A 13,664-nucleotide genomic window follows, 5' to 3' on the forward strand; every position below is an offset into this window, starting at 1 on the left:
TTTATAATAAGTGGCTGAATGTCATCTGCCTTCTTCCTAAAATCCACTATAAGCTCCTTGGTTTTAGCTACATTTAGGAGCAGATTATTGTCTCTACACCACATTTCCAGCCTTTCTACCTCATCCCTATAGGCAGACTCATCCCCCCCTGATATGAGCCCCACCACTGTAGTGTCATCAGCAAACTTAACGATGGTGTTACTATGGTGGGCAGGAACACAATCATGAGTGTAGAGGGTATAGAGCAGGGGGCTCAGCACACAGCATAGCAGCAGCGGGCAGGAGCGGCGAAGAAGACTCACTCACTTGCTCCTGGCAATGGCGGCGGCGCATAGCGTCATCCTCACGCGACGCTGGCCTCCGACTTCTCTGTCACTCACTGTGCTTCCGCCAATCAGGAAGCACAGTGAGCGGTGGAGAAGGCGGAGACCAGCGTCACGTGACGATGACGCTATTTGCCATCGCCTGGAACGCAGGAAGGAGGTGAGTAAGTCCTCTTGCCCGCTGCTGCCCGCTGCTACTAATTAGGAGGGGGAAGCGCCAGAAGGAGGGGACCCAGGTGAGGGAGGTGGGGGGTCTGGCCCGACTCCCCGCCGCTTTCCCCGCCACCCCTCTTTTCCGTGCTGCTTCCCTCTCCTGTCCTGCACACAGTGCACAGGCCTCTGTGGGAGGCCTTGATGACACCCCCTGGGGCGCCCGACACCCGGTGCGGGGCGCCCCTTGCCGCCCTATGGTAGGGACGCCACTGCCTATTCAGTAAGGAGTTCAAGGAAAGACTCCCTAACACCGCAGGGTGGCCTCCTGAGTGCGTCCCAGTGGCTGCAGCTCTTAAGCGCTTTGAGTTCGACAGTAGAAAAGCGCTATATAAATGTTCGGATTATTATTATATGCCATTATGTGTATTAGTTACATTTATACCATTGTGCGAGAATGTTATTTTTGAATGCATGCTGTGTAATGCTAGCACAGAAAAATATCTTTCAGGAAATCCTTCTGTGTGATAGCAAAATCTTCCAGCACTATTCGTTATTTTTATAACTTCCTTTTATCATTTGTGTTTGCACATTATAGCAGGACTGACAGCCTTGTAGTCAGAGCAGCCTTTGCACATACAGCTTATGGCTGTGAAATGCCACGGACCGTCTGTGGCCAGGGTTTACCCACAAACATACTAGTCTAGCATTGTTGCATTAGCTTGAAAAATAAGTTGATCAAGGAAAGTAAACAAACATAAAGAGTTAAGTCCATAAATATTTGGACAGATGCAGTTAAAGTGCAGACTTTAAGTCAGTGGGGTGAACAAAGCTATTGCATACAAACTAAAGGGGCCCATACACTTAAAGGGGAACTGAAGAGAGAGGTATATGGAGGCTTTCCTGTTTATTTCCTTTTAATCAATACCAGTTGCCTGGCAGCCCTGCTGGTCTATTTCTCTGCAGTAGTATCTGAATAAAACCAGAAACAAGCATGCAGCTAGTCTTGTCAGATCAGACTTATAAGTCTGAACCACTGAAACACCTGATCTGCTGTATGCTTGTTCAGGGGCTATGGCTAATAGTATTAGACGCAGAGGATCAGAAGGGCTGCCAGGCAACTGGTATTGATTAAAAGGAAATAAACAGGACAGCCTCCATATACCTCTCTCTTCAGTTCCCCTTTAACGATTTTCCCGCCGATACACGGCCGATTCGATCACAGTGATCGAATCGGCTGTGAAATCGCCGCGCACACCGCTGACAGAACAATCGATCCGAAATCGATCGTTCTCGTCGATTCCCGTTGATCCGTCCGTGCGGAAGAATTTTCTCGATCGCTGGCGGGTATACATACCTGTTCCGGCCGGCGCGAGTCCCCTGGTCCCCGCTGTGTTCTTTTCGCGTTGGGTTCCGGACCGGCTGCAGCTACACAGAACTTCCTGTCCCGGCAGGAAGTTTAAACAGTAGAGCGCCCTCTACTGTTTAAACTTCCCCTGGACAGGAAGTTTAGTAGCTGCAGGAACGGTCTGGAGCCCGGAGCGGAGAAGAAGACAGCAGGGACCAGGGGACTCGCGCCGGCCGGAACAGGTAATGTATGCAGGGGGGGGCGGCAGCAGCGGCAGCTCCACAAATTGTGATCGGTTTCAGGCTGAAATCTATTCACAATCTGTTTGCAGTAAAGGTGGCCATACGATCCCTCTCTGATCAGATTCGATCAGAGAGGGATCTATCTGTTGGTCGAATCTGATGGCAAATCGACCAGTGTATGGCCACCTTAAAACATTTTTTAACACAGTACCTTCAAAAGTAATTGGACAATTGACTCAAAGGCTATTTCATGGGCAGGTGTGGGCAAGTCCGTTGTTATTTCATTATTAATTAAGCAGATAAAAGGCTTGGAGTTGATTTGAGGTGTGGTGCTTGCATGTGGATGATTTTGGATGATTTTGCTGTGAACAGATAACATGCGGTCAGGAGCTTACCATGCAGGGTTTACAACCAGGTATTAGAAATGAACATATTATTTCCAGTTATTTCATTTGTCCAGTGAAATGAAGGGATTCTGTTAAAAATGTTTTAGTTGCCTCACATTTTTATGCAATCATTTTGTTCTCCTCACTGAATTAAAGCTGAAAGGCTGCACTTCAACTGCATCTGAGTTTTTTTTTTATTTCATTTAAAATTCATGGTGATAATGTACAAAACCAAAATAATTAAAAAAAGTATCCATCCAAATATTTATGGACCTAGATGACAGTTAAAGTCAGGATGGTCTAATAATGTGTTATGCCTAGCCATTACATGTGTGCATATGTGGCCTCTCTCAAAGGATACATGTATTTTAAACTTTTCCCACCCATATTTGTTTAACCACTTGAGGACCACAGTCTTTTCGCCCCTTAAAGAGAATCTGTACTCTAATATTCTTACAATAAAAAGCATACCATTCTATTCATTATTTTCTCCTGTGCCCCTCTGTGCTGTTTCTGCCACTCTCTGCTGCAATCCTGGCTTGTAATTAACAGTTTTAGGCAGTGTTTACAAACAAACTAACCAGCTTCTAATAGGCTCAGCTAAGCATAGTGTATGAGTCATTCACAGTGTGCAGGGGGCCTGCAGAGGGTGTGTATCGCTTCTACCAATCACAAGCAGCCCTGCACATTCCACACAATCAATCCTTAGCCCGACAAACAGGACAGAGGAAAGATACATTGATTTATTACACAGACAGTGCAGTTAGGAAAGACTGCAGTAAGCCAGAGCAGATTAGAACAGGCATAGGAACTTATAGGATAGAAGAACTAAGGCTGAAAAATTTGTTACAGAGTCTCTTTAAAGAGAATCTGTATTGTTAAAATCACACAAAAGTAAACATACCAGTGCGTTAGGGGACATCTCCTATTACCCTCTGTCACAATTTCGCCGCTCCCCGCCGCATTAAAAGTGGTTAAAAACAGTTTTAAAAAGTTTGTTTATAAACAAACAAAATGGCCACCAAAACAGGAAGTAGGTTGATGTACAGTATGTCCACACATAGAAAATACATCCATACACAAGCAGGCTGTATACAGCCTTCCTTTTGAATCTCAAGAGATCATTTGTGTGTTTCTTTCCCCCTGCATCTCTCATGCACTGAAGTGTCAGGCTGCTCTTTTCTTCCTGCAAGCAGCTTTGTCCTTGTCTGTAATTCCTCACTATGTGAAAGCCCAGCCAGCTCAGAAGACGATTTATCCAGCTTGTAAAAGATAAGAGAGAAAAGAGAAGCTGCTCTAATCTAAATAATACACAGGCAGTGTGCATACAGGGGCCCGGAAGGGGGAGTTCATAGCAGAACCACAACACTGAAGAACTTGGCAGCCTTCCAGACACAGGCTGACAAGTCTGACAAGAGAGAGATAAGTTGATTTATTACAGAGATGGTGATAGTAGAAAGTGCTGCAGTAAGCCAGAACACATTAGAATAGCTTTTGGAACTTGTAGGATGATAAAAAACAGGATGCAATTTTTGTTACGGAGTCTCTTTAAGGACCAGAGCCTTTTTCTCCATTCAGACCACTGCAGCTTTCACGGTTTATTGCTCGCTCATACAACCTACCACCTAAAGGAATTTTACCTCCTTTTCTTGTCACTAATACAGCTTTCTTTTGCTGCTATTTGATTGCTGCTGCGAGTTTTAGTTTTTATTATATTCATCAAAAAAGACATGAATTTTGGCAAAAAAATGACTTTTTTAACTTGCTGTGCTGACATTTTTCAAATAAAGTAAAATTTCCTATACATTTGAGCGCGAAAGTTATTCTGCTACATGTCTTTGATAAAAAAAAAAACATTCAGTGTATATTTATTGGATTGGGTAAAAGTTATAGCGTTTACAAACTATGGTGCCAAAAGTGAATTTTCCCATTTTCAAGCATCTCTGACTTTTCTGCGCACCTGTCAGGTTTCATGAGGGGCTAAAATTCCAGGATAGTACAAATACCCCCCAAATGACCCCATTTTGGAAAGAAGACATCCCAAAGTATTCAGTGAGAGGCATGGTGAGTTCATAGAAGATTTTATTTTTTGTCACAAGTTAGCGGAAAATGACACTTTCTGACAAAAAAAAGAAAAAAAAAAAAGTTTCCATTTCTTCTAACTTGCGACAAAAAAAAATGAAATCTGCCACGGACTCACTATGCTCCTCTCTGAATACCTTGAAGTGTCTACTTTCCAAAATGGGGTCATTTGTGGGGTGTGTTCACTGTCCTGGCATTTTGGGGGGTGCCTAATTGTAAGCACCCCTGTAAAGCCTAAAGATGCTCATTGGACTTTTGGCCCCTTAGCGCAGTTAGGCTGCAAAAAAGTGCCACACATGTGGTATTGCCGTACTCAGGAGAAGTAGTATAATGTGTTTTGGGGTGTATTTTTACACATACCCATGCTGGGTGGGAGAAAGATCTCCGTAAATGACAATTGTTTTATTTTTTTTACACACAATTGTCTATTTATAGAGATATTTCTCCCACTCAGCATGGGTATGTGGAAAAATACACCCCAAAACACATTATACTACTTCTCCTGAGTACGGCGATACCACATGTGTGGCACTTTTTTGCACCGTAACTGCGCTAAGGGGCCCAAAGTTCAATGAGTACCTTTAGGATTTCACAGGTCATTTTGAGAAATTTCGTTTCAAGACTACTCCTCACGGTTTAGGGCCCCTAAAATGCCAGGACAGTATAGGAACCCCACAAATTACCCCATTTTAGAAAGAAGACACCCCAAGGTATTCCGTTAGGAGGATGGTGAGTTCATAGAAGATTTTTTTTTTTTGTCACAAGTTAGCGGAAATTGATTTTAATTGTTTTTTTTTCACAAAGTGTCATTTTCCGCTAACTTGTGACAAAAAATAAAATCTTCTATGAACTCACCATACTCCTAACGGAATACCTTGGGGTGTCTTCTTTCTAAAATGGGGTCATTTGTAGGGTTCCTATACTGCCCTGGCATTTTAGGGGCCCTAAACCGTGAGGAGTAGTCTTGAAACCAAATGTCGCAAAATGACCTGTGAAATCCTAAAGGTACTCATTGGACTTTGGGCCTCTTAGCGCACTTAGGGTGCAAAAAAGTGTCACACATGTGGTACCGCCGTACTCAGGAGAAGTAGTATAATGTGTTTTGGGGTGTATTTTTACACATACCCATGCTGGGTGGGAGAAATATCTCTGTAAATGACAATTGTTTGATTTTTTTTACACACAATTGTCCTTTTACAGAGATATTTCTCCCACCCAGCATGGGTATGTGTAAAAATACACCCCAAAACACAATATACTACTTCTTCTGAGTACGGCGATACCACATGTGTGACACTTTTTTGCAACCTAGGTGCGCTAAGGGGCCTAACGTCCTATTCACAGGTCATTTTGAGGCATTTGGATTCTAGACTACTGCTCACGGTTTAGGGCCCCTAAAATGCCAGGGCAGTATAGGAACCCCACAAGTGACCCCATTTTAGAAAGAAGACACCCCAAGGTATTCTGTTAGGAGTATGGTGAGTTCATAGAAGATTTTTTTTTTGTCACAAGTTAGCGGAAAATGACACTTTGTGAAAAAAAAAACAATACGTATCAATTTCCGCTAACTTGTGACAAAAAATAAAATCTTCTCTGAACTCATCATACACCTAACAGAATACCTTGGGGTGTCTTCTTTCTAAAATGGGGTCACTTGTGGGGTTCCTATACTGCCCTGGCATTTTAGGGGCCCTAAACCATGAGGAGTAGTCTTGAACCCAAATGTCTCAAAATGACCTGTGAAATCCTAAAGGTACTCATTGGACTTTGGGCCCCTTAGCACAGTTAAGCTGCAAAATAGTGTCACACATGTGGTATCGCCGTACTCAGAAGAAGTAGTATAATGTTTTTTGTGGTGTATTTTTACATATAACCATGCTGGGTGGGAGAAATATCTCTGTAAATGACACATTTTGATTTTTTTTACACACAATTGTCCATTTACAGAGAGATTTCTCCCACCCAGCATGGGTATGTGTAAAAATACACCACAAAACACATTATACTACTTCTCCTGAGTATGGCGATACCACATGTGTGACACTTTTTTGCAGCCTAGGTGCGCTAAGGGGCCTATTCACAGGTCATTTTGAGGCATTTGTTCTCTAGACTACTCCTCACGGTTTAGGGCCCCTAAAATGCCAGGGCAGTATAGGAACCCCACAAGTGACCCCATTTTAGAAAGAAGACACCCCAAGGTATTCCGTTAGGGGTATGGTGAGTTCATAGAAGATTTTATTTTTTTGTCACAAGTTAGTGAAAAATGACACTTTGTGAAAAAACAATAAAAATCTAATTTCCGCTAACGTTTGACAAAAAATAAAATCTTCTATGAACTCATCATACGCCTAACAGAATACCTTGGGGTGTCTTCTTTCTAAAATGGGGTCACTTGTGGGGTTCTTATACTGCCCTGGCATTTTACGGGCCCAAAACTGTGAGTAGTCTGGAAACCAAATTTCTCAAAATGACTGATCAGGGGTATAAGCATCTGCAAATTTTGATGACAGGTGGTCTATGAGGGGGCAAATTTTGTGGAACCGGTCATAAGCAGGGTGGCCTCTTAGATGACAGGATGTTTTGGGCCTGATCTGATGGATAGGAGTGCTAGGGGAGTGACAGGAGGTGATTGATGGGTGTCTCGGGGCGGTTAGAGGGGAAAATAGATGCAATCAATGCACTGGGGAGGTGATCGGAAGGGGGTCTGAGGGGGACCTGAGGGTTTGGCCGAGTGATCAGGAGCCCACACGGGGCAAATTAGGGCCTGATCTGATGGGTAGGTGTGCTAGGGGGTGACAGGAGGTGATTGATGGGTGTCTCAAGGTGTGATTAGAGGGGGGAAATAGATGCAAGCAATGCACTAGCGAGGTGATCAGGGCTGGGGTCTGAGGACGTTCTGAGGTGTGGGCGGGTGATTGGGTGCCCGCAAGGGGCAGATTAGGGTCTAATCTGATGGGTAACCGTGACAGGTGGTGATAGGGGGTGATTGATGGGTAATTAGTGGGTGTTTAGAGGAGAGAAGAGATGTAAACACTGCACTTGGGAGGTGATCTGATGTCGGATCTGCGGGCGATCTATTGGTGTGGGTGGGTGAACAGATTGCCCGCAAGGGGCAAGTTAGGGGCTGATTGATGGGTGGCAGTGACAGGGGGTGATTGATGGGTGGCAGTGACAGGGGGTGATTGATAGGTGATTGACAGGTGATCAGTGGGTTATTACAGGGAATAACAGATGTAAATATTGCACTGGCGAATTGATAAGGGGGGGTCTGTGGGCAATCTGAGTGTGTGGGCGGGTGATTGGGTGCCCGCAAGGGGCAGATTAGGGTCTAATCTGATGGGTAGCAGTGACAGGTGGTGATAGGGGGTGATTGATGGGTAATTAGTGGGTGTTTAGAGGAGAGAAGAGATGTAAACACTGCACTTGGGAGGTGATCTGATGTCGGATCTGCGGGCGATCTATTGGTGTGGGTGGGTGATCAGATTGCCCGCAAGGGGCAGGTTAGGGGCTGATTGATGGGTAGCAGTGACAGGGGGTGATTGACTGGTGATTGACGGGTGATTGACAGGTGATTGACAGGTGATCAGGGGGGATAGATGCATACAGTACACGGGGGGGGGGGTCTGGGGAGAATCTGAGGGGTGGGGGGTGATCAGGAGGGGGCAGTGGGCAGGGGGTGGGGATAAAGAAAAAAATAGCGTTGACAGATAGTGACAGGGAGTGATTGATGGGTGATTAGGGGGGTGACTGGGTGCAAACAGTGGTCTAGGGGGTGGGCAGGGGGGGGTCTGAGGGGTGCTGTGGGCGATCAGGGGGCAGGGGGGGGGAAATCAGTGTGCTTGGATGCAGACTAGGGTGGCTGCAGCCTGCCCTGGTGGTCCCTCGGACACTGGGACCACCAGGGCAGGAGGCAGCCAGTATAATAGGCTTTGTATACATTACAAAGCCTATTATACAATGTAAATGCGGCGATCCGGGTGCTAGTAACCCGCCGGCGCTTCCGAACGGCCTGGCGGGTTACTACGAGCGGTGGGCGGAGCCAGTCCCCGGCGGCTGTTCGCGTCACGAATGACGCGATCGCCGCATAGCCACTCCCGCAGCCGCCCCCGCCGATGGGCGTATTGCGGTCGTTTGGGCCCAGTCTTTGCCGCCGCCCATCGGCTGGGGGCGGTCGGCAAGTGGTTAAGAAATGTGAATGTTTATGTCCCCGGCTACCTCTCCCTGCTCTTACTGTGACCAGGTCCTTTCTCTTCCTTTTTCTTTCTGCTATTCTATAACTTTCTTTGTTTGTCTTATAGGTGCATATTTTTGCTTTGCACCCTCAAGACGATAGGAGAATGACACTTCCTACCTGGTGCTTTTAACCACCTCAGCCTTCAGTGTTTTTTCACCTTCTGCATCTGAGCAACTTCTCCTATCCCTTCGCCAATAACTTTATCACTTCTTATCACAACAAAATGATCTATATCTTGTTTTTTCCACCACCAATTAGGCTTTCTTTGGGTGGTACATTTTGCTAAGAATTATTTTGTTCTAAATGCATTTTAATGGGAATATTAAGAAAAAAATTGAAAAAAAAATCATTATTTCTCAGTTTTCAGCCATTATAGTTTTAAAATAATACATGCTACCATAATTGAAACCCATGCCCTTTATTTGCCCATTTGTCCCAGTTATTACCCCATTTAAATTATTTCCCTATCACAATGTATGGCACCAATATTTTATTTGGAAATAAAAGTGCATTTTTTCAGTTTTGTGTCCATCACTATTTACAAGCTCATAATTAAAAAAATAATAGTAATATATCCTCTTGACATGCATATTAAAACATTTCAGACCCTAAGGTGACTAGTTAATTTTTTTTTTTATTAAAACTTTTAATCAAAAAAATTACATTTGGGTATTTTTAGGAGAGTGTGGGAAGTAAATAGTTAATTATAAATATGTGTGGGTATGTTTATTTAAAAAAAAAAAATGTATGTAGGTGTAATTTTACTTTTTGGCCACAAGATGGCTTCAGTCTCTGTATTCCCATTCATTGATCTCAGGGCTAACAGGCAGCGACGGGAGTGTGCACGATCAGCCGTGGCGGCGAGCAGCAGCAAGGGAAGCCTTTTAGACGTAGCAGCTATGTCCAAAAGGATTAAGTAGTTAAAGGACGACTATCACAAAAAAATAGATGTAAATATATAAACACGAGACATACATTTGTCCCAGAGTAAGGCCCGGTTCACACTTGCGGTTGTTTGCCAAACGGACCGGATGACCTGACCGGATCCGGACCGGATCCGGATCGGAACCGTACGGTTCTGATCCGGATCCGATCCGGATCCGGTCAGGTTGCATCAGGTGTTCATCAGGATGCGATCCGGATCCGTTTGGCAAAAGTAACGTAAAAAACAAAAAAAATGTTGGGGTCTGGGAGGTCAGCAGAAGGGGGACCTGTGGAATCAGGCCCTCTGCTGTTTTGCACTCACCTCCACCTGCGACATGCTGCCAACATCTCCGGATCCGGATCCAGCTGTGCTGCTCCACTCCAAAATGCTTGCCCATGTGTCCCCATCCAATATCGCCGCAACAATCCGCATAGGAAGTGGGGTAGAACATCCGGATTTCTCAGCCAGTGTGTTGTGCGCTCTCCGGTTCCCATTGGTTTGTATTGGCCGGATGGTGCAGTCCGGCTCCGCCCCGGATACGGCTGCCGGAGGAGCCGGATCAAAAAATAGCGCATGTTGGAACGGAGGCCGGAGTCCGGATCCGGCCCGGATCCGGTCCGGCTCCGGTCCGGCAGAACGGACGCATGTGAATGGACGCATAGGCTTTCATTGCTATGCCGTGCGTCCGTTCCGTCCGTTCTGCAAGCGGTGCGGCTCCGGCACGGCGATTCCGGACGGCCACCGCTAATGTGAACCGGGCCTAAAATTCACTATAAATTACTTTTTTCCTATGGCTCTGTTTCTTACAGTAGTTAGTAAAAATCAGTGAGATGTGGCAGATTTTGGACTACCGTATATACTCACATATAAGCCGACCTGCATATAAGCCGACCCCCCCCCAACTTTTCCCTGAAAAAACAGGGAAAAATGATTGACCCCCATATAAGCCGCGGGTAGGAAATGCTGGCCGCCTTATTCCCCGAGTGTGTCCCAGTATAGCTAGTAAAGTGCCCAGTATGGGTAGGTAGTGCCCCAGTATAGCTAGTATAGTGCCCAGTATAGCTAGTATAGTGCTCAGTATAGCCAGTATAGTGCCCAGTATCGCTAGTATAGTGCCCAGTATCGCTAGTATAGTGCTCAGTATTGCTAGTATAGTGCTCAGTATTGCTAGTATAGTGCCTCAGTATAGCTAGTAAAGTGCCCCAGTTTAGCTAGTATAGTTCCCCAGTTTAGCTAGTATAGTGCTCAGTATAGCCAGTATAGTGCCCAGTATCGCTAGTATAGTGCTCAGTATAGCTAGTATAATGCTCAGTATAGCTAGTATAGTGCCCCATATAGTGCTAGTATAGCGCGCTGCTGTGATACACAAATACGCGTGATGGAGACATGGAGAGCAGAGTGAGAGGCACCCGGAGTAGAGGAAGCGACCGCCGGCTGAACAGGTAATAGCAGCGGCGGCCGCGGAGGGAGGGAGCGGGCGGGGGGCGCCGCGGATCACCACCACCCAAGCCCACCCAAGACTCGCATACAAGCCGACCCCCCAACTTTTGGCCCCCTTTTTGGGGGTCAAAAAGTCGGCTTGTATGCGAGTATATATGGTAGACCATTTACTAAGTCCATTTACTGACTAGTCCATTTACTGAGTATTTTATTCTTGGAATTATTATTATTCTTTGTAAAAACACTCATTAGAAAGGATGTATGCAAAGTCAGCTGTCAGCGTCCCTATTAAAGGAATACTGTCGATTGAAACAACTTTTTTTTTTAATACTCTATATTAGTGTACACATTACCACTAGTGCTAGGGGCACTTTATTTATTCACCCAGGTCTCTCCCTCTATCCCTGCTTAAAAATTAATTTCTCACACAGCTCACAACTATGGCCTCGATTCATAAAAGTGCCTGCGAGCGGGGAAAGTCGAGCGGGGAAACACCGCTGTCGGTATTTCCGCCTTCAGGGTGGTAATTCATAAAAATGTTGCCTGTTGTGACAGGCGTGCGGAGATACTCCGCTGTAGGCAGGCGTTAGGCTGTCGGGAGACATGCGGAAGCCGGAGAAGCAGGCGGAATCCCTCCGTGCGGTGTTCTCTCTGCAGCTGCTTGGGAGGTCTGTCCCATTCACTGCAACGGATTCCGCACGCTTCTCGCCACATCAGAGGTAGCGGTAATACCCGTCCGCATACCGCTACCTCTAATTTTTATGAATTGACCACTTGTTACTTTTGCTGTGATAATCACCGCGCAAGGCGGTGATTTATCACTTTGCTCGCGAATGTCGGCTTTTCATGCGGAAAAGCCTTTATGAATACAGATCTTGCTGTGTGGTCGGTAAAGTGTGCCGTTTTCTGCATTCCCGCATGCGGGAATGCTTTATGAATCGAGGCCTATATTTCACTGTGTCACTCACAGCATGCAGGAGACATGAGGAAAAATAGGCTGATCTGAGGTGGTAACAGGTAACTAAATGAGCTGTAATATTGCTGGAATATAACTAGCTATAACACTAGTCTGTGTTTACACTCAGACTGGTTGCCTGGCTGCCTGCTTGTGATGATTCACTCCAGGCTGCATCCACTTTACAAGCTGCTGAGAGGGGAAGACAACCGTTTACAATTAGCATTATTATGGCCCATACTCATGGGCTACAAATGTCAGCGCAACACGCGGCATGCGCGTGTTGCGGCGACAGGTCGCCCGTGAGTATGAGGCGCAACACCAGAACCGTCGCTTGTCGCTGCTGTCGCCAGGCGATTGGCGCGGTCAATCACCCGGCGACAGTTGCCGCTGCAACTCTGCCGCAACTGTTGCTAGTCCGCGTGAGTATGCGGAGCAGCGACAGCAACATAATAGAAAATCTATGCCGCTTCCGGCGAGGGGGAGGAGCGTCGGTGACAGCTTCCGTCGCTTCAGTAATCCCTCTTCCACGTGTGTACACGGAGGGACCTGGCGACGAGCTGTCGCCGAACCTGTCGCGCACACGCTCCCGTGTGCTGGCGACAGGACAAAAGGTAGCCTGTGAGTATGGGCCATTAGTATCTTTATCAGTCAAGAGAAGCAAAGATAATAAACACACATTGCTAGAATCTTTAACCCCTTACCACCATATCAATAAGATTCTTTCAGCAAGGTGATAATTAAACTATAAACTGAGGAGTTAATAGCAACTCCCCTGTGCAGAGACATGGTCTAGCCCTCTGGGAGCCGTCAGTATTTAGATAAATTTTGTATCTAAAACTGACTGAGGATTTTACAGCTGAGAGGAACAGCTATGTGAGGAATCAAATTGCTCCTAGTACTTGTCCTAATGTGTGCTACAACATACAGCATTTAAAAATAAATGCATACATCGATAGTATTCCTTTAATTTGCACAATATTTTGGTAGCTAGACTGAGCAACTGCTGTTCAGTGCTTTTGAACATAGAGAAAAGTCTGAGAATCCTCCAACATTTATAGTAGGTAGTAAAATTATGACAAATTTGATGGTTTTGGCTTAGTCCATCTCCTCATTTTTGGGGAAAGCTAATTAACCTGCTAGCAAGTTTTTGGGTTGTGGTAGAAAACCCACATACCTGTAAATATGGAAAGAAAATAAAAACACTGTGTAATCCAGTTCAACAATGTCAAAGTGCTAGCCAACAGAGCAAAAAAAGAAAGATCATCTCAAGCTAAAGTGGTAACAGTGTAAACAGTACAACTACTGTATTTGTTGCATAGTAGTCACAACACAGGATACTGAGTTTTATGTGCATGCATGACTAATCAAGTAGCTGTAAATTTTTCATAAAGCAATGGGAAGGAATGCGCAGGCAGATAAGAATTTCAACTATGCATTGACCCTGATAAGGAGGTTTCTGCACATTCACATGGAATCAACTATATATACAATTAAAGGGAAAACAAGTTTTATGCCAGTTTTATAAGCCTTTTTTTAGGGGGGAAGGTGGGATGGTTGAAAGTATAAAAACTGATGA

The 13,664-nt window shown here is 45.3% G+C and overlaps 1 protein-coding gene across 6 annotated transcripts in view; it reads left to right on the forward strand.

Annotated features, from left to right (window-relative positions):
• Positions 1 to 13,664, forward strand: part of LOC137517089 (E3 ubiquitin-protein ligase TRIM32-like) — a 169,748-nt gene that overhangs the window by 25,087 nt on the left and 130,997 nt on the right. The gene's annotated exons all lie outside the window — the stretch shown is intronic.

Source organism: Hyperolius riggenbachi, chromosome 1, assembly GCF_040937935.1.
Source record: "Hyperolius riggenbachi isolate aHypRig1 chromosome 1, aHypRig1.pri, whole genome shotgun sequence".
Classification (NCBI taxonomy): Eukaryota; Metazoa; Chordata; class Amphibia; order Anura; family Hyperoliidae; genus Hyperolius; species Hyperolius riggenbachi.